At 49.9% G+C, this 23442-nt stretch overlaps 1 protein-coding gene across 2 annotated transcripts in view; it reads right to left on the reverse strand.

Moving 5' to 3' along the window:
* The window catches only part of UBE2E1 (ubiquitin conjugating enzyme E2 E1), a 370046-nt gene that overhangs the window by 163094 nt on the left and 183510 nt on the right, over positions 1–23442 (reverse strand). Inside the window, exon 1 of one of the 2 annotated variants that reach the window (XM_078663986.1) lies at positions 20056–20140. The exons of the other annotated variant lie outside the window; for it this stretch is intronic. The gene's annotated coding sequence lies outside the window, so the exon portion shown is untranslated. Of the gene's footprint in view, positions 1–20055; positions 20141–23442 lie in introns of those variants that run through there. 2 annotated transcript variants of the gene reach the window in all.

A 23442-nucleotide genomic window follows, 5' to 3' on the forward strand; every position in this document is an offset into this window, starting at 1 on the left:
GTTTTAGCCCCCATTCGTTTGAGCTAACTGCACAGGCGCATAAAAACACTGAATGGAAAAAGAAAAGACAGTCCTGAAAACAGTGTCTCTCGAAGACATGGAGAAACCTTATAAACCCAACTCTGCTCCTGTGGAGGGGGGGGGGGGGGGTATTTAAAAGACCCCTCCTTTGTTTTATATCTGCATTGTTGGGAGACAGTTGGGAGACGAAACATTTTTCAAAATCTACATGCCCCAAATGTACAGAGTTGTCGTTGGGGTGTTGTCTAATTCACAAGAACATACAACTTTCCCCGTCTGTAGTTCTTTTTAAAGAGAGAAAACCCCCAGAAATTAGTTCTTTTTCGAGGTGCCACTTAGGGGTGTCAGACAGGAGCTGGGCATATGGGTACCAGAGAGAGACGAAAAAGGGATGCGATTTGGTAACAGAAAGACCGCTGGACGTGTTACTGGGAACCATTTTCCGGATGAGTATTGTTATATTATATTTCATCCAGATGATGTCTCAAAAAATAAACACCTGAAACCGAGAGCACCTCTTCGAAGGAGTTGCACCGTGGATGGGAGAGGGGACCCCCAGACTGGGCATGGGGAAGAAGTAACCGGAGGTGGTTTACGAAGGACTTTACTACTCTGTGACTTCCAAGGACAAGGAAGACAGGGTGCACATGAAGCTATAAAACCGCCTGCTCAACATACAAGCTTCTACACCCAAGAACTCTCAAACCGCTATTGTGGAAAAGGACTAGGATTTAATATCAGGCTGTTAAATTCTTTCTTATCATCCTAGTTACAAAAAGTATTAACACCCAGCAAAAACCAAATACAGTTAGAGCCAAATTTACATTCTTTTCTGAGATTTTCTGACAGAATAAGAATTTTGACATCTTCTGTTTTGACTTTACTAATTAATGATCATTCAGGAAGTTTGCAAGCGGCATCAACGTGCAAGGACAGTTTTCGAATAAGATCCTCAAACTAATGATGGGCATTTCAAGATTTGGACAGCTACAGACTCACCCCACAACCGCCGGCCAACTATCTGGAGATCAGCATCCGACAAGTTTTCCCAAATATTTTACAGCTCACATGGACAACTCTCCTCCAGACACTGCTTTAACCACATCGCTGCGGCGGCTATTCCGCCGCAGCGCTAAGGGGGCGGGGGGCCGCGCGGCGGGCCCATGCTGGTGACTGAACCGCTCCGCCACCAGCCGCGGTTGAGCTGTGCTCATGACGGAGCGGTTCCGTCACGGCCCTTCCCGCTTAATAGAACACGCCGCGCAGGCGCGAAATCAGCACCGCCCAGGCGCGTCGGGCGGACCATGATGGAACCGCTTAGTCATCAGCACAGCACCACCGCGGATGATGACGGAGCGGTTCCGTCATCAGCACGGAAAGAGTTAAATGAAGAATCTTATTTGGGACCACAAAAGGAGAGTTGGACTGTATGGGGAGTAAGGAGGTGGCACTTTATTAAATGACTGGAGCACAAAAGAACGCCTTGAAGTCGCCAATTGCCCAACTCTGGACCCAAAGAAAGAGTGTGCAAATAATAAATTAAAACTCACGAGTGATTTTTTTACAATTTTTTTTCTGGGTCCTTTGGTTAATAGGCACTGGCTGCTAATTTGGAAGAAACTTAATGAAATTCTGTCCACGTCGCTCTCTTTTGATATTTCACATTTTTTAGGCAGCTCTTCCTCCCTGTGGCGCTCTCAATGGAATATAGGAACGTTTATTGATTTGGCTATAGCTATTGCCCTGCAGACTATCACTACGAATTGGAAAGATATCACTAAAATTACTTTTATTGCCTGGTGGAATCTTTTATGTCACCATCACAGATTGGGTCACGCATATGCCACTTCCACTCCTTTACTAATTAAAAAAAGATTTATTATGGTTGGCACTCACAAGATTGCTATCCAGACAAGCTGTTCTATCCAAATCAAGGGTCACTAGTTCTAAACCTCCATAAATGTTGGTAAATCTTTAATAAGTTAACATGGTTATTATTGCAATGCTGTTATTGCTTATCATTTCGTTTTCTCTTTTCCTCTCTTCTCCTTTTCTCTTTCTTTTTCCTTCTCCCTCTTTTCTTCTCTTACAAAATCTCCTAAAAATGCATACTGTTTTGTAAATAGGTTATATTTCTCAATTCGAGCTCGGGTATATTGAACTGCTAAGCTTGCATATATTTATTTTATTCACCGTGTTTTAATTGTACTGTTCTGAATATTGTTTACTTTATAGTTGTCTCTCCATATAAGTTCAATAAAGCATTTTAAACTAAAAAAAACTCATGCAAGATGGCGGCTGCCTCACTCTGCACTGACGGAAGCAGAGTTTAAAGATCCTCTGTAAACCCCATACAAAGATTGTTTCCGTCACCAGCGGTGGTGCGCAAGAATGGGAGAGCCAGGCACTATTAACCCCTTCCGTGCGGGGCACATTCTCCCGCTGTGCTGGGGGGCGCGTACAGCGCCCCGGTGCTCACGACAAGGTCAGCTTATCATGAGCCACGGCGCTCCAGTGCTCATGATGAGCTGAGCTCGTCATGGCCACACCAGTTCCCATGGAACGCTCAGCACAGCAGGGGAATCAGCCCAGCGTGCGAGCGTTCCACGGAAAGGGCACGGTCATGATGAGCTCAGCTCGACATGAGCACCGTGGCTCATGACGAGCTGACCTTATCATGAGCACCCAAGGGGTTAAATCCCCCTGGAAAGCAATGGGATGATTTTTTTTAATTATTCATTCCCAAAGTTGGTATACAGTGACAAAATCTCAAATTCACAACAAAAAAAAGAAAAAAACTTTAAGAAAATCGCTTTGTTGATGATGTTGAAATACTTTCTTCATGAAAAGTTACAGAACCCAAAGACCCCCTCCTCCCTCCACCAAACTTCTAGCTCATGACTTCTGTTGCTGTCCACCACCTCCGGTCAGCCACTACCATGAACAGCTGGCCAGATGCCCATGGGCAACTACCCACCAAACCTCGGCTACCGTATTATATTCTATATGTACTTTAAGGAGCATTGGTTCAGCCTCCTTCTGTCGTTGCCTCTCTTGAGACTGGAACCTTCAGACACTGGAGTATTTCCGTTTCAACTTATTTCTATTACCTCTTTGGGTGTATCCTTCCACTGCAACTGGAATGCATGAGGGACTATTTTTCATGTGAAACGGACATCCTGTCACACACTTCATGCTTTTATTTCATCCATGCAGTTTATACACACAAAGCAATCTAATTTCTAAATAATTTTGCCTGCAGCGGGCATTTTAAATGCTTTTAGCACCTCTCTCGCGCGACCATTAAACCTCGGGCTTTCCTAATGCTTCTTTTAATTGTCTGCATGGTTTAGGGTGCCTCCATGTTCCTCTCCAACCTAATTTGCTTCCTTAATTAAACTTGATAATTCAATATAGACTTGTGGAGGGGTATAACTCACTTGTTATTAGTTCGCATCATTTTGCCGTGCACTGGGTTGACACTCCCCCTTCTGCTGGTCATTAGTAATTTAAAAAACTTGCACACAAAAAGCTAAATAAATTACTTTTCTTCACTTTTATCATGTGCATAAACCATAAATGTTGGTTTTTTGGGGAAACTATTACTTCTTAAATTTGTTTTCGTTTGTCTTCATTTTTCTGGGTTCTTTTAAGGAACAACTGATTAAGTCAACATTCTCTCTGATGCTACAAAAGATACGCCAACGCCTAGGGACCAACAGGAAGAACTTTAGAGCACACCCCTGTCACCCACAATCTAAACATTAGTGCAATTTAGTTTGAGCTATATAAAAATGCATACATAAATAAATAGACTCACTCAACCTGAGCCTCATTCAACAGCACAAGTCACCAATTTGGCACCTTGGCCTAAGCTAGGCACACACCCATTCACTCTGCTGATAGCACAACTTCACAAGCTCAACCAGACTGCAGTCTGAGAAGGAAACTTCACAGCCTTCTGGAAAGTCACTCCTGGAGGCCTAGCGCTGCCACAGCAATGGCAGACTGGGCGCTACACAGATGCAGATAATGCCATACAGAGCCATAAGCTCCAGTTCCACAAGATCCCTGGTCCATTCAACATTTAGAATGACCCGAGTGTCCTCGGATTAGGTTTAAAAACCTGAAGCCACGTGACGTCAGCACATACAAAGGCAGCTCATACACAGCGAATAAGACTGGCGCTGCAGTGGGTCGGCCATGATGGAACGGTCAGTGCAGGGACGGGGAAACATCCGGACTGGGATGAGGCCTCTGCTGGGAGCCCTGCGGGCATCAGACACCGAGGCCCGGCCTGACCCAGATTCACTGCAGTGGCTGCACCCTGGTGGGCAGCTGCCATGACGTCATGCAGTTCCCACAGCATCTCAGATCTGTAGAACTGCCATAGTCTCAATCACCCTCACTGCTACCATCACCAGAGGGGGAGAGCGAAGGGTTCAGGGTTCTTCAGAGGATAGGAGAGTGAAGGGTGCAGGGGAGCAAAGGATGCAGGGTTCTTCAAGGGGATGGGAGCGCGAAGGATGCAGGGTTCTTCAAGGGGATAGGAGAGCGAAGGATGCAGGGTTCTTCAGAGGATGGGAGAGCGAAGGGTGCAGGGTTCTTCAAAGGATGGGAGAGCGAAGGATGCAGGGTTCTTCAGAGGATGGGAGAGCGAAGGGTGCAGGGTTCTTCAAAGGATGGGAGAGCAGGGATGCAGGGTTCTTCAGAGGATGGGAGAGAGAAGGGTGCAGGGTTCTTCAGCGGATGGGAGAGCGAAGGATGCAGGGTTCTTCAAAGGATGGGAGAGCGAAGGATGCAGGGTTCTTCAGAGGATAGGAGAGCAAAGTATGCAAGGTACTTCAAGGGGAAGGGAGAGCGAAGGATGCAGGGTTCTTTAAAGGGATTGAGAGAGCGAAGGATGCAGGGTTCTTCAAAGGGATTGAGAGAGCGAAGGATGCAGGGTTCTTCAGGGGATGGGAGAGCGTAGGATGCAGGACTCTTCAAGGGGATGGGAGAGCGAAGGATGCAGGGTTCTTAAGGGGATGGGAGAGCGAAGGATGCAGGGTTCTTTAAAGGGATTGAGAGAGCGAAGGATGCAGGGTTCTTTAAAGGGATTGAGAGAGCGAAGGATGCAGGGTTCTTCAAAGGGATTGAGAGAGCGAAGGATGCAGGACTCTTCAAGGGGATGGGAGAGCGAAGGATGCAGGGTTCTTCAAGGGGGAGGGAGAGCGAAGGATGCAGGGTTCTTCAAGGGGATGGGAGAGCAAAGGGTGCAGGGTTCTTCAAAGGGGTGGGAGAGCAAAGGGTGCAGGGTTCTTCAAGGGGATGGGAGAGCGAAGGATGCAGGGTTCTTCAAGGGGAAGGGAGAGCGAAGGATGCAGGGTTCTTCAAGGGGAAGGGAGAGCGAAGGATGCAGGGTTCTTCAAGGGGAAGGGAGAGCGAAGGATGCAGGGTTCTTCAGGGGATGGGAGAGCGAAGGGTGCAGGGTACTTCAAGGGGATGAGAGAGCGAAGGATGCAGGGTTCTTCAAGGGGAAGGGAGAGCGAAGGATGCAGGGTTCTTCAGGGGATGGGAGAGCGAAGGGTGCAGGGTACTTCAAGGGGATGGGAGAGCGAAGGATGCAGGGTTCTTCAAGGGGAAGGGAGAACGAAGGATGCAGGGTTCTTTAAGGGGAAGGGAGAGCGAATGATGCAGGGTTCTTCAGGGGATGGGGGAGCGAAGGGTGCAGGGTACTTCAAGGGGATGGGAGAGCGAAGGATGCAGGGTACTTCAAGGGGATGGGAGAGCGAAGGATGCAGGGATCTTCAAGGGGATGGGAGAGCGAAGGATGCATGGTTCTTCAGGGGATGGGAGAGCGCAGGGTACTTCAAGGGGATGGGAGAGCGAAGGATGCAGGGTACTTCAAGGGGATGGGAGAGCGAAGGATGCAGGGTTCTTCAAGGGGATGCTGGTAGCCCCCTGTGTTGGCCAGGCAGAGGTGGGCAACCAACCAATATTGAAAAAAAAAAAGAGCAGGAAGCAGAGGTTGAAACGTTATAAACATCAGCGAAAGATGAGCAGATGCATTTATTGTTCATAGTCGAGTTTCTTCAGCTTTTTTCCTTCCGGTATTTTAATGATTTGCCATATTTATTGAGGGGTGGACTCGGATCTGGATACAGAGCTCGTAGATAACTTGGCATCTGGGACAAGAAGGCAGAAGAATTCTGGATGCGTTTGGCTTTAAACCTTTGCCCAAGTCCGGGCAGGAGGCCCGAGGTCTGTAAGGCAGGGTCAGGGGTGCGCTGCAGCCTTTGTCCTCGGCTCCCCGGTACTTTATGGCCTTGTCCTGGGAGGGTTGGGCCCTGCAGCCTGCGCTGGGACAGTAAGCCCCAGCCCGGTTGCCTTGGACGGGTGCCGGGGGGGATCCCTTCCGGGTTGCTCTGGCACGGATGCATAAGGGCTCAGCTGGCCTTGGCTCGTCTCCTCGTGCATGAGCGGGGGGAGTGCGCATGGTACAGATTATATCCGGGGGGAGGGGCCGGTGATTTGCACCAGGGCTCTCGAGTCAATTAGCCGGCGCTCGAAGTGCCACTGGGGTGGACAAACAGGACTCACACAATTTTGGTTAGGTGAATCCAATGTAGGTCAATTTACAAAACTTTTGATCCTAAATGTAAAGTATGTGCAATGTGTGATGGCAATAAAAATGGGTTTTAATGCAATTCCGTTGAGCAATAATACAGTCTGAGAAATATTTTCTCGAATGCAAGATGTGGTGGTCTCCGGGTAGTTTTTGGTCTTTGTGTGATGATGGTGGGCAGAGATTGGGGTCTCATGCTACTACCGCAGGCATTGAGGCGGTCCTGACCCAACGAAGAGAACGCACAATCGGACCCCCATAGGCCCAACAGGTGCATTTTAAGGATTACTAACATTAATATTCATGAGATAAATTTACAAGCAGGGGAATAAACAATTTTCGATTATCCTGAAAACACAATAGGTTTTCAAATTTTATTTATGACACATTTCGAGGTTGACAATAAGCAACGAAAATGGAGTAATACCCAACATGAAAATCGTGTATACACGGAGTTTGTGACCAGTCAAAAAGAACACACACATAGCATGTAGTCCACACTTCCCTTCGATGACTACCCATATTGATTCACTTAAATCTAGGAAATATAAATTGTACTAAATGTTTTTAGAATGTCATTTTTATATGGAGAAATTTATTTAATGGATATACGTGAAAATGAAATAAGAATATAATATGATGGGCGGTACCTTTTGGTAAATGAATTCAAATGCGTACATTGTATATCTGTGTATCATGCTTTTATGTTTTTTTATTCTAAAACGAAAACCGAATGAAGTGATTTCTGTTCTGATTCACTTATCTTCATCAGAGGTGAATATTTCAGGGTCCAGGGAATTTGCTTGCTCGGCTCTACCAAGATCCCCCAATACAGACACGAGTCGGCCTATATTTTAAGGTTTTTCGGCGGCCACACTCTGGACGGCAAAATGGGCCTCTCAAATGTCGTACAATGATCCAGTCCCTTCCACCATCTCTCCACTGAGGGGTTCCCAAGTCTTTCCACCTTTTGGCGATGTCCCTCTTTGCAATCGCGAGGCCGAACCACAATAAAGCCATTTTGTACCTCTTGCCGTCCAGATCCACACTTACATGTAAAAGAGCAATTTTGGGACCCTGGAGAGCCGCAAACCCAGCACCTCACCTGGAGCATCCTCACAGAAGAAGGCAATCCCTTCACGCCAAGTGATAATGGAGAGGAAAACTCCTTTAAATAAAATGATGTAAACACTACATTTTAGTTGTGAGATTGTGATGGCAATTTTAAGTCTTATGCCAAAGATTTCAGTTGTGGGATTTCAATTGACAGTTTAAATCTGATGCTAATGATAAGTGATATTTAATATCTTTTATGGTCATTTGAGACAATATATAGCCAATTGAGTGAATAGTGCGTGGGATTTACCGCCAGGGATTTTTCTCTGCTTAATAATCCCCTCACACCTCCAGATCATGTGAAGAAGGTCTCTCTGTCTCCAGCATCTTGACCAGTGGTGAGTCCACTACCTCATCTTCTACAAGCATTCCCTTGTATTACCGGCAAGAGGCAAGTACTTCAACTGGATGAGTTTAAATAAATTGTGACGCTACAGCGACTCTTTCGTTGCGTGTCCTGTGCCTCCCTCCAATCATCCTCGTGAGCGGGACCAGATCCCGTTTCCCATGCCACCTGTATACGGAGGAAGGAGTGTGGGGTGTTAACCACAAACGACGGACAGACCGGTGTTATTTTGTGATCTTGCACCTTCTCCTCAAGGACCTTGGCTTTGAGGAACTAAAGTCTCGAAGCTCTAAGACCTTCACACATGGCCCGAGTGCGTGGCGAAGCTGCAGGTATCTGAAGAGCTGACTTGGGCGTGACTCCTCTTCAGCATGGAGGCCCAAGAACAATTCCATCACGCCCCAGCCTTAACAGCGCCAGCAGAGAATTACCAGCCACATCCCACTGTTTAAAGCCCTGCATGATTTAGTCGAAACCTTGTGTGATCAGTTTTATTCTGGCACTTTGACCGAACTGCAGTTAGGCCATTACCAGGACTGGGAACGACATACGTCCTGAAGAAGACCGGGGTGACCTCTTGAGGCGCAGTAAGTCGGTCGAAACATGTTGGCACAAGCAGCACCAGGAGGGGTGTTTTGAGAACCTAAATCTTCTCTTCTAAACACTACCCATCCTATTTTTCTTTTAATCCTGGTTGTGGAACCCACTAATAAAGGTTAATTTGGTACACTCAAACCAATTTTAAAGCACTTCCCTATTAACTGCACTCTGTCGCATCACTAGTCCTAGTCACAGGGTGACACTCACTGATCACTCACTATACATATGTTGATGTTTTTGTATTGTGTATTTTGGTCTTTTATGTTTACCCCCTCCCTTATGCTCAGTCCTGAGAGTGGCTACACCAGGGCGTTTTGTAAGCAGACCAGATGATGAAGCATGTCACACACTTCGATGTGTGAGTAAGGGCAGTTTTCCAAAACAGTTGTATTTTTTCTGTTTTGTGGGGTTATACGTGTATTTGAGTCTCTCCACCCCTTCTTGTGTGTATAAAGCCCTGCATCCCCATCACCTGATGGAACTGCCATTCTGTCCACAGTGGAATTTCTTCAGTGAGCTTTCGTGTCCAACCCACATCTCTAGTTCCATCTGTCCAGACCTGGAGGACCACTCTGGATGCTGGCGTATGAGGAAGAAAGGCCGTTCCCCCATATCTGAGATGGAGCAATTGGACCTGCTACCATCTCCAGTTCCAGACGCGAAGGACATCCCCCAATAGGTTTTCCGACTTTATACATTGAACGACCATTTATGAGCTCAGTCACCCAAGATCGAGCAATCCAGGCGTGAACAGTAGTAAGCATCGATGAACAATCAATCCGCACTAGATCAGGAGAGGAAGCGTCTAACGAAGACGCCAACGCACCAATGATAATTTGGATCCAGGCCCTACTGATGGTCGGGACACTGGAATGGCAGGGCTAGAAGGGTTTGAAAAGACATGGCCAGCAAGTCGACAAACCCAGCAGCAAATATTATGTTATTATGTTTGCAACGCACTCAGTTCCACTGTTGCTATGGTCTCCAGCCGCAGTCAAGCTTTGCTTGGCGGGAAACAGCTGTTACTGGACACAGACTGCTGCTTTTAGCAACTTGTTGAATTCAAAGTGATTTATTTATATTTAATAAAGTGGTAGTCATTCACCCTGAATAAGTCTCTTGGTGCTACGTTTAGGGCTTTTGCAGATTGCGGGAGGCAAGGCCCTGCAGAGTGCGCCAAGCGCCAAAAAGCAGCCGTAAAGGCCACTTTTGCAAAAGGGTAGAGGTTCAATATGAAAAACCTAGGCTGCAGGCACTAATTGGGTCTCGCCTTGACTATGCCAACGTCCTGTACCTCGGATTGCCAGAGTACCTTCTTCAACGCTTGCAAGTAGTCCAAAACTCTGCTGCGCGAGCCGTCTTTGGCCTCCAGCGGAGAGCCAGAGCCTCTGATCTCTTGAAGACACTACACTGGCTTCCTATCTGGAAACGAACTGTGTTTAAGGCGCTGACTCTTGCCTTCAAGGCTCTCCATGGTATCGGTGCTAAATACATCCGAAGGGGGCTGACTATTTACCAACCGTCTAGATCTCTGAGGTCAGCTTCCCTGGTCTTAGCCTCGGTCCCAGTTATCAGGAGAGCACGGATAGGAGGCCGGTCTCTTAGACGCCTGGCGCCCCTACGTCAATCTGTTAGCTTTCAGGAAGGATTTAAAATCATGGCTGTTTGTCCAGTAGCACTCATCTCCCATTTGCCTGTTCTCTGTTCCGTGTTAGGTCTGAAGCGCCGGGACACTCCTCGGAGTAGCTGAGCGCTATACAAAACCCCCCTAACATAACATAACATAACGTAGGCTCAACAAAGTAAATGAGTGGGATATTCAGCATACGTACAGTAAAAAAAAATAGTGGCTTGGTCAATCACAAGTTCTATGCGCTATACAGTGACGTAAACTTCATCCTCGGATGCACAAGCAATCTGTGGACCGAAGATGGCTCCACTAAGATCAAACTGAGGGTGTGGGTAGCCAACATCTGGCCCAATGCCCATCGAAGTGCAGCGGTGAGCCCTTGGGTATTCTGGCAGCGGGCGCAGAACTACTAAGGAGAAAAGAAAATGGCTGGCAGAGGGCAGCAGGGGCAGATCAATGCAGGTGCTGATGACCCAAGCTGGACCAACAGCTCAGCCAGAAGGCCTTGGCAAGGTCCCAATTACAAACAGGGTTCCCAGTTGTCCATTTTCACTCATACATGCACTTAAATACATACAGAATACTCTATGTCCCTGTCTGGGAATAAGAAAAGAAATGGAACACAGGTACATCTTTGAGTGATTTCCAACATGTCAAGATAGGCCAGGTGCTCTGCGGATTAGGGGGAGGTCACAAAAGAGATGCCTATTTCTTAAATGCAGATGTTATTGACTACAATGCTAATGTTTTCGGTGAGTGCCTTCTTGTTTTAGCCATGATGCTTTCAGTACTAGCACCCTTCGCAGATACAAGGGAGTGCACATTTAGCAGGTAAATACATGTGAAAACGTACCAGCGGCAGCATCGCTTTTTTCACAGTGCACACGGATTAACATGGATAAACAGATCAAAATGAACAGAAAGCAAACAGACCTAAATTTCAAAAAAAGGCGGCAAAAACATAGGACCTATTTACAAATCACAAGCGAGTCCTGGTGCCTGCGCCCATTAATTCTAGACCGACTTAATGTGTTAAAAAAAGGATTTTTTTTTTTTTAAAGATTTGTGATACTGAAGGGGATTTCCAGTTGAGCCATTAAAGGGAATTCTATGGGGTTGGAGAAGTGAATTAACGCCCTCGGCTTTTGAAATGGTTAGAAGGAATTTCTGAATATTTAAACCAGCTCGTGCCAAGGACACGAACGCACGAAAGTGTTCTCTAGAAGTAATGTCCAAAAGGCACAGAGGGGCATCTCTGTAGATCGCCGATGAGTGAAGCCAAGGGATTTAAACTGAATCTACTGCTGCAGGCAGCCCCAAAAGAGTGGGCGTCAAGTGCTCCCACCTGCCAGCGCCCCAAAGGCTGAACTCTGAATTACTTCAAGCCGATGAAGAGCACATTAGCGCCTCGTCAAGGGCCTTAAGCGCTACATGAATAGATTTACAATCACATGCCGCCATCCTAAGTAAAGGATGAGGCGTTCTGGAGCACATTCAGGAGATTATTTAATCCCGATATTTTTGCTCAGGGCACTCAGTTAATGCCGAAATAGGAAATTTTGTAGGGCCGGGTGGTAAATTCCGTTCCGTTCGCAGAATTTGGGTAATTTTGCGTTCAGCGCAAACGCGAAATTGCCCAAAATTCTGCGTTCCTGGACTACGCAAAATTTTTTGCTTGTTCGTGTTCTCAAATGCGTGTTCGCAAGATATTTCTCGCAAACACGCATGCAGTGATTGCGAACAGTAAAAAAGCATCGCGAACAAGCAATTCAGCGCGTTCGCGAAATTTGAGTGTTTGCGGAGATTTTTTACTGTTTCGCGGAGATTTGCGTAACGCGATTACGCAAATTACGCCTATCCCAAAAATTTTGCAAGTAGAAAGAATCAAGTTGCTTCACATTATCCAAGACAGGGAGGGTCGTCTCGCCTTCTACGGAAGAATTTCCCTGCATAAAGTAAGAAGAGAAGGGAAATTCAGAAATAGTCTGACAGTATCATCTGTCAACACCACATACATGATTGTTTATGAGTGGAGACTTGTCCCTTTTGACATTATTGTGTTAGTTTTTACACATTTGAAGAATATGGTCAGAAAAGGAGATTTCCTGTGATGATAACCGACCTGTGTATACCTTGATAACAGTGTTGGAAGAAATTAGTGGCAAAGCCTGAAGAAGGAGGTTGGACCGGTGTATGCCTCCGAAACACGTTGCTTTTTGGTCTACTTGTTAACAAAAAAAGTTCTTGTGAACTTTACGGATTGGCGTGCAATATAGAAAACGATAATAAGATCAAATGTTGAACTAATGGCAATGACTGTTTTGTAATTTGCACTGATTGATTTGCATTGTTTAGGTCATTTAAATCCTTTGGTATTTATCTGGATATTGATTTTTATGTATTTTAGTGATTATTGAAAACCCAAATGAAGTAATCTTTTTAACCAACTGAATAAATATTTTCGACATATTTGATTTTCTGGCTACTGTGACATTGATTTGGTGATAATGGAGTGTAGTTTGAGGTGTGGGAGTCTTATTGGAATGCAGAAAAAATACCCCAAAAGGGAGTTTATTTTAGACCTAGTATTCTACGTAAGGGCCAGGCGCGACAAAGCTGCAGGAGCGGTGGGAACCTCAGCTCCTGTGGCAGAAGGGACGAGGCTTCATGACACTTTGGGATCAACTGAAATGCTGGCCAGGTGAAACATGTGGGGTCAGCCTAAAGCAGAGAGGTCTTTCAGCCCCCAAAGTGGTGGGGCAGGTCCCCGAACCGATGAGCCGCACTGTACCTCGCTGAACAGATATCAAAGCGTCAGTTTTCCTTGAATAAAGAACTAGCCAAGATTTGAAGGCTGAAATATAAACCTGGAAATCAGAGAGGGGGTACACCCCACCTGAGGCTTGATGCAAACTAGTGACAAAACTGCAGGGAAGGAGGAACCCTGGAGACCCCGGTAAGAACGAAGGAGGAACTGGAAGGAGGAAGGGACAGCGATGGAACAGGAACACCCCCAACCAACCCTGGTCCGGCCTTGGATGCTGCCTGACGCAAAAACAACAGTTGATGGACAGAATGCAGAAAAATGTCATACATTCACCCCAGTACAGAGATCTGGGCCTAGATCCATCGTTCTTTCACTCACCGTGCCATTCCACTTTGAACCCAACCATATGCACATCAGTTTTGACCCTGCGCCCAATGAGAACAGTCCGGCCTGAACTGCCAGGCCAGGTCCTCCATGGACTGGAAACAAGAATCCTTGGACCGGTTTCCGGCTTTGAGTCCTCATCAGCCAGGATAGCTCGATTCCAGTGGCATGGAGAGCATAATCAGAAGATCGCAGAGGATGCAATGACCAATGGTCGCAAACATCAGGGCTTCCATACAGATGCTGCCGGCGTCAGACGCAGGAGCAGGTGAGCCTGACCTGCGATCAGAGCAGACACCGTGTTCCTGGCTGCAGGTACCCTGGATACCCAGGTAAGAACGAGGGAGGAACTGGAAGGCGGAAGGGACAACGATGGAACAGGACCATCCCCAACCCATCTTGTCCTGGCCTTGGATGCTGCCTGAGCCAGGAAATCGCAGAAGACGCAATGCCCAATGATTGCAAACATCAGGGATCCACACAGAGGTTGCTGGGATCAGTCCACGGAGCAAGTGATCCTGGTCTGATATCAGAGCAGACACCGTGAACCTGGCTGGAGGAAGCCTGATGTAGAGATCGAGAAGATTCCAAAATTGGCAGATTGCTGGGGAGAGCACTCTTACGAGAGGGCCTTGAGAGACGACTGGATGGTTTGAGTTATGGGCGATGGAAGAGACCTCAAGGAGGTACTCCGGGTACAAACGGCCTGTAATATGGACATTCTCACGCCTTGGAGAACTGGCTTCCGGTCCCAATGGAGCCCAATGTTCAGCTAAGCAATGACCAACTGAGTGAGGCGATGGAGGAAGAGATGAAGCACGAGGGCGGCATCGTTCTGACGTCACCGGAGCAGGTACCAGGGACAGGTGAGGGTCAGGACCACCCATTGACAGCAGCGATGGAGGCGGAGATGAAGCACGAGGGCAGCCTCATTCTGACGTCACCTGAGTAGGTAGAGGCCATGGACAGGTGCTGGTCAGAACCACACTACGATTGGTCAGATATTGTGATGCATCACGCAGGCTACCCCTGAACAGCCTCAGCCTGGCCCAAGTGCTCTGGAGATGCAGGAACATAAGTTAAAGAAGAGGTGATCTGCCTGAATTCTCAGGGTCAGACTGATTTGCATATGGTCGTGTCTGAACTGCGGTGGTGGAGTGTGCTAACGAATGGTGATGGATTAAACCCAGATCAGTGACTGGGGGTGGGTGCTTGCAATGTTCAATACTCCATCCATCATCCCCTTTGGTTTTGCTTTGATCTACCTAAGTTGACAGGGTTTGCCCAGACGTGGGTCCCTTGCTCACTTTGCCACTGGATTCAAGCTAGCCTGGCTGATGATGGCTCATTAGCTAGAAACCGGTCCCAGGATGCTTGTTTCCGGTCCAGGGAAGGCATGGTTTGGCAGTTCAGGCTTGACTGTTCCCATGAGGCACAGGGTCAGACTGATTTGCATATGGCCATGTCTGAACTGGGGTGGCAGAGTGAGCTAAAGAATGATGATGGATTAAACCCAGATCAGTTGACTAAGGGCGAGTGCTTGCAATGTTTTACACTCCGCCCATCATCCCCTTTGGTTTTGCTTTACCCATGAACAGCCCCAGCCTGGCCCAAGTGCTCTGGAGATGCAGGACCATAAGTTAAAGAGGAGGTGGACTGCCTGAATTCTCAGGACAGGAAAGGAGGTCTTCAGAAGACTGGGTGGGTGCAGATCGCAGGACGAGTATCCATCGCATTGGGACGGGAGGGTTTAGGCCTGTAAGAACTGTGAACAACGAGGAATCCCACGCGAGAAATAATCAACCAAAGGGGATGGCAGCAAGACCTGCGCTACGTCAGCAAATAACTGCGCTACGTCAGCAAATAACTGTGCTACGTCAGCAAATAACTGCGCTACGTCAGCAAATAACTGCGCTACGTCAGCAAATAACTGCGCTACGTCAGCAAATAACTGCGCTACGTCAGCAAATAACTGCGCTACGTCAGCAAATAACTGCGCATCGCCAGCAAATATCTGCGCTACGCCAGCAAACATCTGCGCTACAACAGCAAATATCTGTGCTACGACAGCATATATCTGTGCTACGACAGCATATATCTGTGCTACGACAGCATATATCTGTGCTACGTCAGCAAATAACCGTGCTACGTCAGCAAATAACCGTGCTACGTCAGCAAATAACCGTGCTACGTCAGCAAATAACCGTGCTACGTCAGCAAATAACCGTGCTACATCAGCAAGAACTACGCTACTTCAGAACTAGCTGACTAAGCTATCAAGCACCGGCTGTGCCCAGCCAGCGAGCACCAACTGCGCCGCTCCTGCATAAACTGCGTTTGGGTCACCACCTGGTTACCTTCTTCCCAGAAGATTGTTGGAGCGGAATTCCAGGCATCCACCAACAACTTCTGAGGTAGGCACTCCATGAAGAATTGAGAAGACTCCAGGTCACCTGGCAATGTCACTGATTGAGGGAGGGTTCTCTTTGGGCCGGAAGAGGGAAAGCACTGCTCTGCCTTGAATTAGTTATCTGCTCAGAAGCATCGGAGGGGAACCTCTGGGTCCCATGGCTGTGTAATACCTCGTGCCATCTGTATACAAGTCCATGTGACCTCTGGGAGGTCTTTCAAAACTCAACCAGTAGCCCAGCGTAGCGCTTGGAAGCCCACGTACAGTTTTAACGCTATACCTGCTGAAAATAGAACGAGTACTGTTTCCCCTGTTTCATGCCCTGGATGGATGTACAGTCAATGCGCCAGGGGCTTGGGCAGGTGCATTTTTCTAGTGCTGTAAACTGCCCGCGCAGTGGTAGGCCCATCCTCGCAGGGGTTTCTAGGTGCAAGACCTCCCCAGGAGGCAAACGCACACATTTCCATCGCTCTGGCACTGCCTCCTGGAAGGACCAGTTTTGAATACACTGTTGAGAATAAGGGGGTCCCTGCTGGCGCCACTGTCAGGCCTCCGAGCAGACCCAAACAGCCAAAAGTAGCTACAAACACAGAGGGACATTGCTTGCAATGGATAAATGCTTGTATAGCGCCTAAACACAAAGGACGAAAGAGATGTTAAATGTAAAAACAACAGTTGATGGGCAGAATGCAGAACAATGTCATACATTCACCCCAGTAGAGAGATCTGGGCCTAAATCCATCGTTTTTTTGCACTCCACACCACCCCAGTTCAGACATGGCCATATGCAAATCACCCTTGACCCTGTGCCTCATGGGAACAGTCCAGCCCTAACTGCCAAGCCATGTCTTCCTTGGACCGGAATCAAGCTTCCTAGGACCGGTTTCTGGCATTACAGCCGTTTTCAGCCGGGCTTGCTTGACTCCAGTGGCAAAGTGAGCAAGGGACTCATGTCTGAGCATACCCTGCCAACTTAGGGCGAACCAAGAAAAACCAAAGGTGGTGATGGACGGAGCGTTGACAATACAAACACACCCCCAGTCAACTGATCTGGGTTTAATCCATCACCGTTCTTTAGCTCACTCCGCCACCCCAGTTCAGACATGGCCATATGCAAATCAGCCTTGACCCTGTGCCTCATGGGAACAGTCCAGCCCGAACTGCCAAGCCATGTCTTCCCTGGACCGGAATCAAGCATCCTAGGACCGGTTTCTGGCTATCAGCCGTGATCAGCCAGGATAGCTTGACTCCAGTGGCTTAGTGAGCAAGGAACCCACGTCTGGGCATACCCTGCCCACATAGGGTGAACAGCAAAACACACAAGATGATGGACGGAATGTTGCACATTGGCAAAACATTCACCCCCCAGTCACAGATCTGGGTTTAATCCATCGTCATTTTGCTCGCCAAGCAACCCCAGTTCAGACATGGCCATATGCAAATCAGTCTTGACCCTGTGCCTCATGGGAACAATCCAGCCGGAACTGCCAAGCCATGTCTTCCTTGGACCGCAATCAAGCATCCTAGGACCGGTTTCTGGCTAATCAGCCTTCATCAGCCAGGATAGCTGGACTCCAGTGGCTTAGTGAGCAAGGGACCCATGTCTGAGCATACCCGTCCCACTCAAGATGTTAAAGCCAGGTGTCAAGAGCAGGTGAGTGAGCGGCATCGCAGGGATTCAAACCTGCGAACTTCAGGCTACCCTCAGAACTCCGCGATAGATCAATTTGTCATGAGTGTGGTTGAGCCAGCCATGTGCCCGTGAACAAGAAAAGCCAACGTGTCAGAAAGGAACTGCATCTGTACCTGGGTGCGAGGGATGTGTTTGCTGCAATGTTTGAGACCTCCCTTGGTTATTAGTGGGGTTCTGCTAACTAGAAGCGGGTGTTTGCTGCAATGTTTGTGAGCTCCCTCAGCTATTAGGGGTGTCTTATAACTAGATGGGGGAGGGGGGTTGCTTGGTGCAATGTTTGAGAGCTCCCTTGGGACCCCTGCTAACTCGAAGGGGGGGTCTGCTTGCTCTAAGGGACTCCACCCACACTGCTGCTAGGATGTGCTATTCCATTAGGCAGGGTGGTTTGGGTGTAGAGAAGCACTACTCAGGAGCTCTGCCTGCTGTGGGAGAAGGAGGTTTGTTTTAAGAGGGGCTTCCAATGCTTCTTGTAGGGGGGAGTCCTCTGACCACGCTGTAGGGAGCTCTGCTGGCTGGGGGGGCTCTGGTTTGAGGAAACATCCTTTACAACACAACTTTTACCACGCAGTGCCTTTACGACGCAACTTTTACAACCCAAACCATTACAACGCATTGCGCTGGGTGCGCTCTAGGATAGGGAATAGGTTTAATTACTATCCAACACCTTCCCTACTATCCACGGGGACTGGAGTTGGAATAGTAAATTAAACTATTCACTATCCAGCGCCCCAAAGCACTATGCGTTGTAAAGGCATGCGTTGTAAAAACAGTGTTGTAAAGGCATGCGTGGTAAAAGCATGCATTGTAATGTCATACATCCCTCGTTTGCTTCAATAAGGGGCACTCCCGGCTGTTAGGAAGCAGAGACGTTTTAAGGCCCAGGGCCCCAGCCTTTCAGGGGGCCCCTGATAGTGCCAGCTCTGTTCTGCCGAAAGTCTTTCTCTGATGACTGTGAATATTTTTTTTACAGATTCTTTCAAATACCATTTCCTTTAATGTATGTTTCATGTGGGTGATGTGCACACATTTTGCTGAGAAATGTTGAGTTTTTGTTTCATGTGACATCCATAAAACAGGATCTCACATAAGAGAAACGAGAGGGTGTCACAGAGATTATCTGCAGTGATATTAATGAGCTGCTGCTGTGTTACAATATTGAAAACACACATCACAATTCCTGAATATTAGATGTTAACACATTTAGAATTAGGAGGTGTGTGGTTATGCACTGTCACTGACTTGGCCAAACAGGGCATGAAAAAGCTGAAATTGGATCACAAATTCAAACAGTACTGGGGGGGGGGGGCAAAATACATTTGGCCCAGGGCCCCCAAAATCCTCAAGATGTCCCTGTAAGGAACGGTCTTCTGGAAGGGGAGCATATACTGGTGGAAGGGGGGGGGGGGGGGTCTGATATACAGACCTCTGCTAATTTTTGTAAAGATTGGGGTCTTCTGGTTGTAAGGGGTTCTGCTGACGTAAAGAGGCTCTGTGGTTAAAGGGGGCTGCTTGCTGTGGGGGGGTTAGGGTCAGGCTCTTGGTGGGAGCTCTGCTTGGTGTCAAAGGGGCGCCTCTTGGATGTAAGGGGGGGCTGCGCTGGCTGTAAGGGGGCTGCTTGCTGCAGGGACAAGGTCTTCTTGCCGAGAAGGGGACTGCGCTGTATGCATGGGGCCCCTCTCCAGGCTGCAAGGGGCCCCCTCTGCAGGCTGCAAGGGCCCCCTCTGCAGGCTGCAAGGGCCCCCTCTGCAGGCTGCAAGGGCCCCCTCTGCTGGCTGTATGAGGCCCCTCTCGAGGCTGCAAGGGGCCCCCTCTGCAGGCTGCATGGGGCCCCCTCTGCAGGCTGCATGGGGCCCCCTCTGCAGGCTCCAAGGGGCCCCTCTGCAGGCGGTGAGAGGGGTTCTTCGGCCTGTAGGGGGGAGAGCTCTGCTTCCTGTACAGGGGGGGGTGAGGGGGGGCTGTGCTGGTCATGTGCTGGCATCCTGAAGGATGAACAATGTGTGTCAACACGGGCACCCTCTCACCCTCACCCTCACACAGACATTTTCTCTCGCCTTCCCACTCGGCTCCCCCCCTCCCTCCCCAATCCGTGCCCCCCTCAGCTGTGCCAGGGGCGCTGCTCCCCCCTCACCGGTGGAGGGTGGCGCCCCCCCCTCCCCTAGCCCGCTCTGCCATGGGGGGGGAGACATGCCCGCTCTCCATTTTCGCCATTGCATGCCTGCGCCCCCCTCCTGCGGGAGGGACGGCTCGGGGTGCTGCGGCGGGGGGGGGGGGGGGGCTCCGGAGCCCGTCTCCGGTGCATCGCTCGCCCCCCCCCTTCTCTTGGGGGTGCGGGCACCCCTGGCCCCCCCTTTCTAGGCGCTCTGCATCGGTGGCTCTCCTCTCCTCCCCGGTGCCCCCCGCTCCCCTCCGAGGGGGGCCCCCACCCCTCTCCCCCTCCCGCGGGGGGCCCCGCGCTGCCCCCCGCCCCCGGGGGGGCCTCACCTCTCTTTGTGTCTCGGTGCTGGGCCTCGACTCGTGTCTCTCTCCGGCAGGAGAAGCGGAAGTGCTGCTGCGGCTCCCCCGCCCCTCCCCCACCCCTCCCTGCAGCTCTGCTCCCTCCCCCTCGCTGCCCCCCTCCCTGCACAGCTCCGCGCCCTCACTGTCCTCTCTGGAGGCGGGGCCTCTCGGCGAGCCCCCACCCCCCCCACAGGCACGGCTGCACCCCTGCAGGGCAGTAGAGCCCCCCGCCCCCCCACAGGCACGGCTGCACCCCTGGAGGGCAGTAGAGCCCCCTGCCCCCCCACAGGCACGGCTGCACCCCTGGAGGGCAGTGGACCCCCCCCCACTCACCGACAGGCTGCTGCTCCCCCATCCTTTCCTGTAACAACCCCTCCCTGTGCAAAGGCTTCAGCCTGTCCTCCCCTTCTGCCTCCCCGGGAAAGGCCTCGGTTCTCCCATCCTTGGCCTCTCAGGTAAAGGCCACAGCTCTCCCTTCCTTGGCCTCTCAGGTAAAGGCCACAGCTCTCCCTTCCTTGGCCTCTCAGGTAAGGGCTACAGCTCTCCCATCTTGGCCTCTCAGGTAAGGGCTGCAGCTCTACCATCCTTGGCCTCTCAGGTAAGGGCTGCAGCTCTACCATCCTTGGCCTCTCAGGTAAGGGCTGCAGCTCTCACATCCTTGGCCTCTCATGTAGAGGCTGCAGCTATCACATCCTTGGCCTCTCAGGTAAGGGCCACAGCTCTCCCATCCTTGGCCTCTCAGGTAGACGCTGCAGCTCTCACATCCTTGGCCTCTCAGGTAGACGCTGCAGCTCTCCCATCCTTGGCCTCTCAGATAGAGGATTCTCTTCTCCCGTCATTGGCCTCTCAGGTAAAGGTAACCGCTCTCCCATCCTTGGCCTCTCAGGTAAGGGCTACAGCTCTCCCATCCTTGGCCTCTCAGGTAAAGGCTTCTGTTCTCCCATCCTTGGCCTCTCAGGTAAAGGCTTCTGTTCTCCCATCCTTGGCCTCTCAGGTATGGGCTACAGCTCTCCCATCCTTGGCCTCTCAGGTAAATGATACAGCTCTCCCACCCCTCTATACCAAAGGTAAAGAACAAGGCCGTCTCACCACTCAGCCCCTAATACCGCTTTCCTGTTAAAAAAACCAATGACTGCATCTCCCGCCTCCCTGTCCGACAGGTACAGGCTACAGCTCTCACTGTCAGGCCCTCAAGTAAAGTCTACAAATCACCCTGCTCACCTGCCCACAGGTAACACTTCAACTCCCCACCCCACTATCCCTCAGGTAAAGTGAAAACTACTAGTGTACATCTCCCCCTTCCCTCTGACCTAGGCTACAGCTCTCCCACCCTCTGTCCCATGGGTACAGGCTACAGCTCTCACACCCTCTACAGCTCCCACACCCTCAGTCCCATGGATACATGTTACAGCTCTCACGCCCTCTGTCCCATGGATACAGGATACAGCTCTCACACCCTCTGTCCCATGGATACAGACTACAACTCCCACACCCTCAGTCCCATGGATACTGTTTACAGCTCTCACACCCTCTGTCCCGTGGATACAGGCTACAGCTCTCACACCATCTGTGACCCAGGGATACAGGCTACAGCTCTCACACCCTCCGACCCCTGCATACAGGTTACAGCTCTCACACCCTCTGTTCCATGTATACAGGTTACAGCTCTCACACCCTCTGTCCCATGGATACAGGCTACAGCTCTCACACGCTCCGTCCCATGAATACAGGTTACAGCTCTCACACCCTCTGTCCCGTGGATACAGGCTACAGCTCTCACACGCTCCGTCCCATGGATACAGGTTACAGCTCTCACACCCTCTGTCCCATGGATACAGGTTACAGCTCTCACACCCTCTGTCCCATGGATTCAGGCTACAGCTCTCACACGCTCCGTCCCATGGATACAGGTTACAGCTCTCACACCCTCTGTCCCGTGGATACAGACTACAACTCCCACACCCTCAGCCCAATGGATACATGTCACAGCTCTCACACCATCTGTTCTACGGATACTGGTTACAGCTCCCACACCCTCAGTCCCATGGATTCAGGTTACAGCTCACACCATCTGTTCTATGGATACTGGTTACAGCTCTCACACCCTCTGTCCCACGGGTACAGGCTACAGCTCTCACACCCTCTGTCCCATGGATACAGGTTACAGCTCTCACACCCCTCTGTCCCATGTATACAGCTCACAGCTCTCACACCCTCTGTCCCATGCATACAGGCTACAGCTCTCACACCCTCTGTCTCATGGGTACAGGCTACAGCTCTCACAGCATCGGTCCAGGGGATTCAGGCTACAGCTCTCACACCCTCTATCCCAAGGGTACAGGCTACATCTCCCACACCCTCAGTCGCATGGATACAGGCTACAGCTCTCACACCCTCTGTCCCATGGATACATGCTACAGCTCTGGATACATCTCCCACACCCTCAGTCCCATGGATACAGGCTACAGCTCTCACACCCTCTGTCCCATGGATACAGGCTACAGCTCTCACACGCTCAGTCCCATGGATACAGGTTACAGCTCTCACACCCCTCTGTCCCATGGATACAGGCTACAGATCTCACACCCTCTGTCCCATGGATACAGGCTACAGCTCTCACACGCTCAGTCCCATGGATACAGGCTACAGCTCTCACACCCTCTGTCCCACGGGTACAGGCTACAGCTCTCACACCCTCTGTCCCATGGATACAGGCTACAGCTCTCACACCCTCTGTCCCACGGGTACAGGCTACAGCTCTCACACGCTCAGTCCCATGGATACAGGCTACAGCTCTCACACCCTCTGTTCCACGGGTACAGGCTACAGATCTCACACCCTCTGTCCCATGGATTCAGGCTACAGCTCTCACAGCATCGGTCCAGGGGATTCAGGCTACAGCTCTCACACCCTCTATCCCAAGGGTACAGGCTACATCTCCCACACCCTCAGTCCCATGGATACAGGCTACAGCTCTCACACCCTCTGTCCCATGGATACAGGCTACAGCTCTCACCCTCTGACCCATGGATACAGGTGATCCAGCGCTGCTCTAAACCAAACCTCCAAACCATCACTATATATCCTAGGAGCTATCACACTTTACTCGTCAGCGGAACCCATAACACCGCGAGTCATTCATTCACACAAATCACCCTGCTCCCAAAACCAGTGAAAACCAGAGGATGAGCTGCTGGAATAGCGGAGTGTCCTACTTCATCTATTTAATCTAAATTCTATACATTATATACATCTGCAGTTTATTAGATCTTACCACGGTTTTAATTCTAAAGAAAACATTAAGACACCCCACTGTTTGGTCTCTGGATCAGCTATTAAAAGTTAACTAACGGACAACAAGACCAGCTCAAT

Source organism: Lissotriton helveticus, chromosome 10, assembly GCF_964261635.1.
Source record: "Lissotriton helveticus chromosome 10, aLisHel1.1, whole genome shotgun sequence".
Taxonomy (NCBI): domain Eukaryota; kingdom Metazoa; phylum Chordata; class Amphibia; order Caudata; family Salamandridae; genus Lissotriton; species Lissotriton helveticus.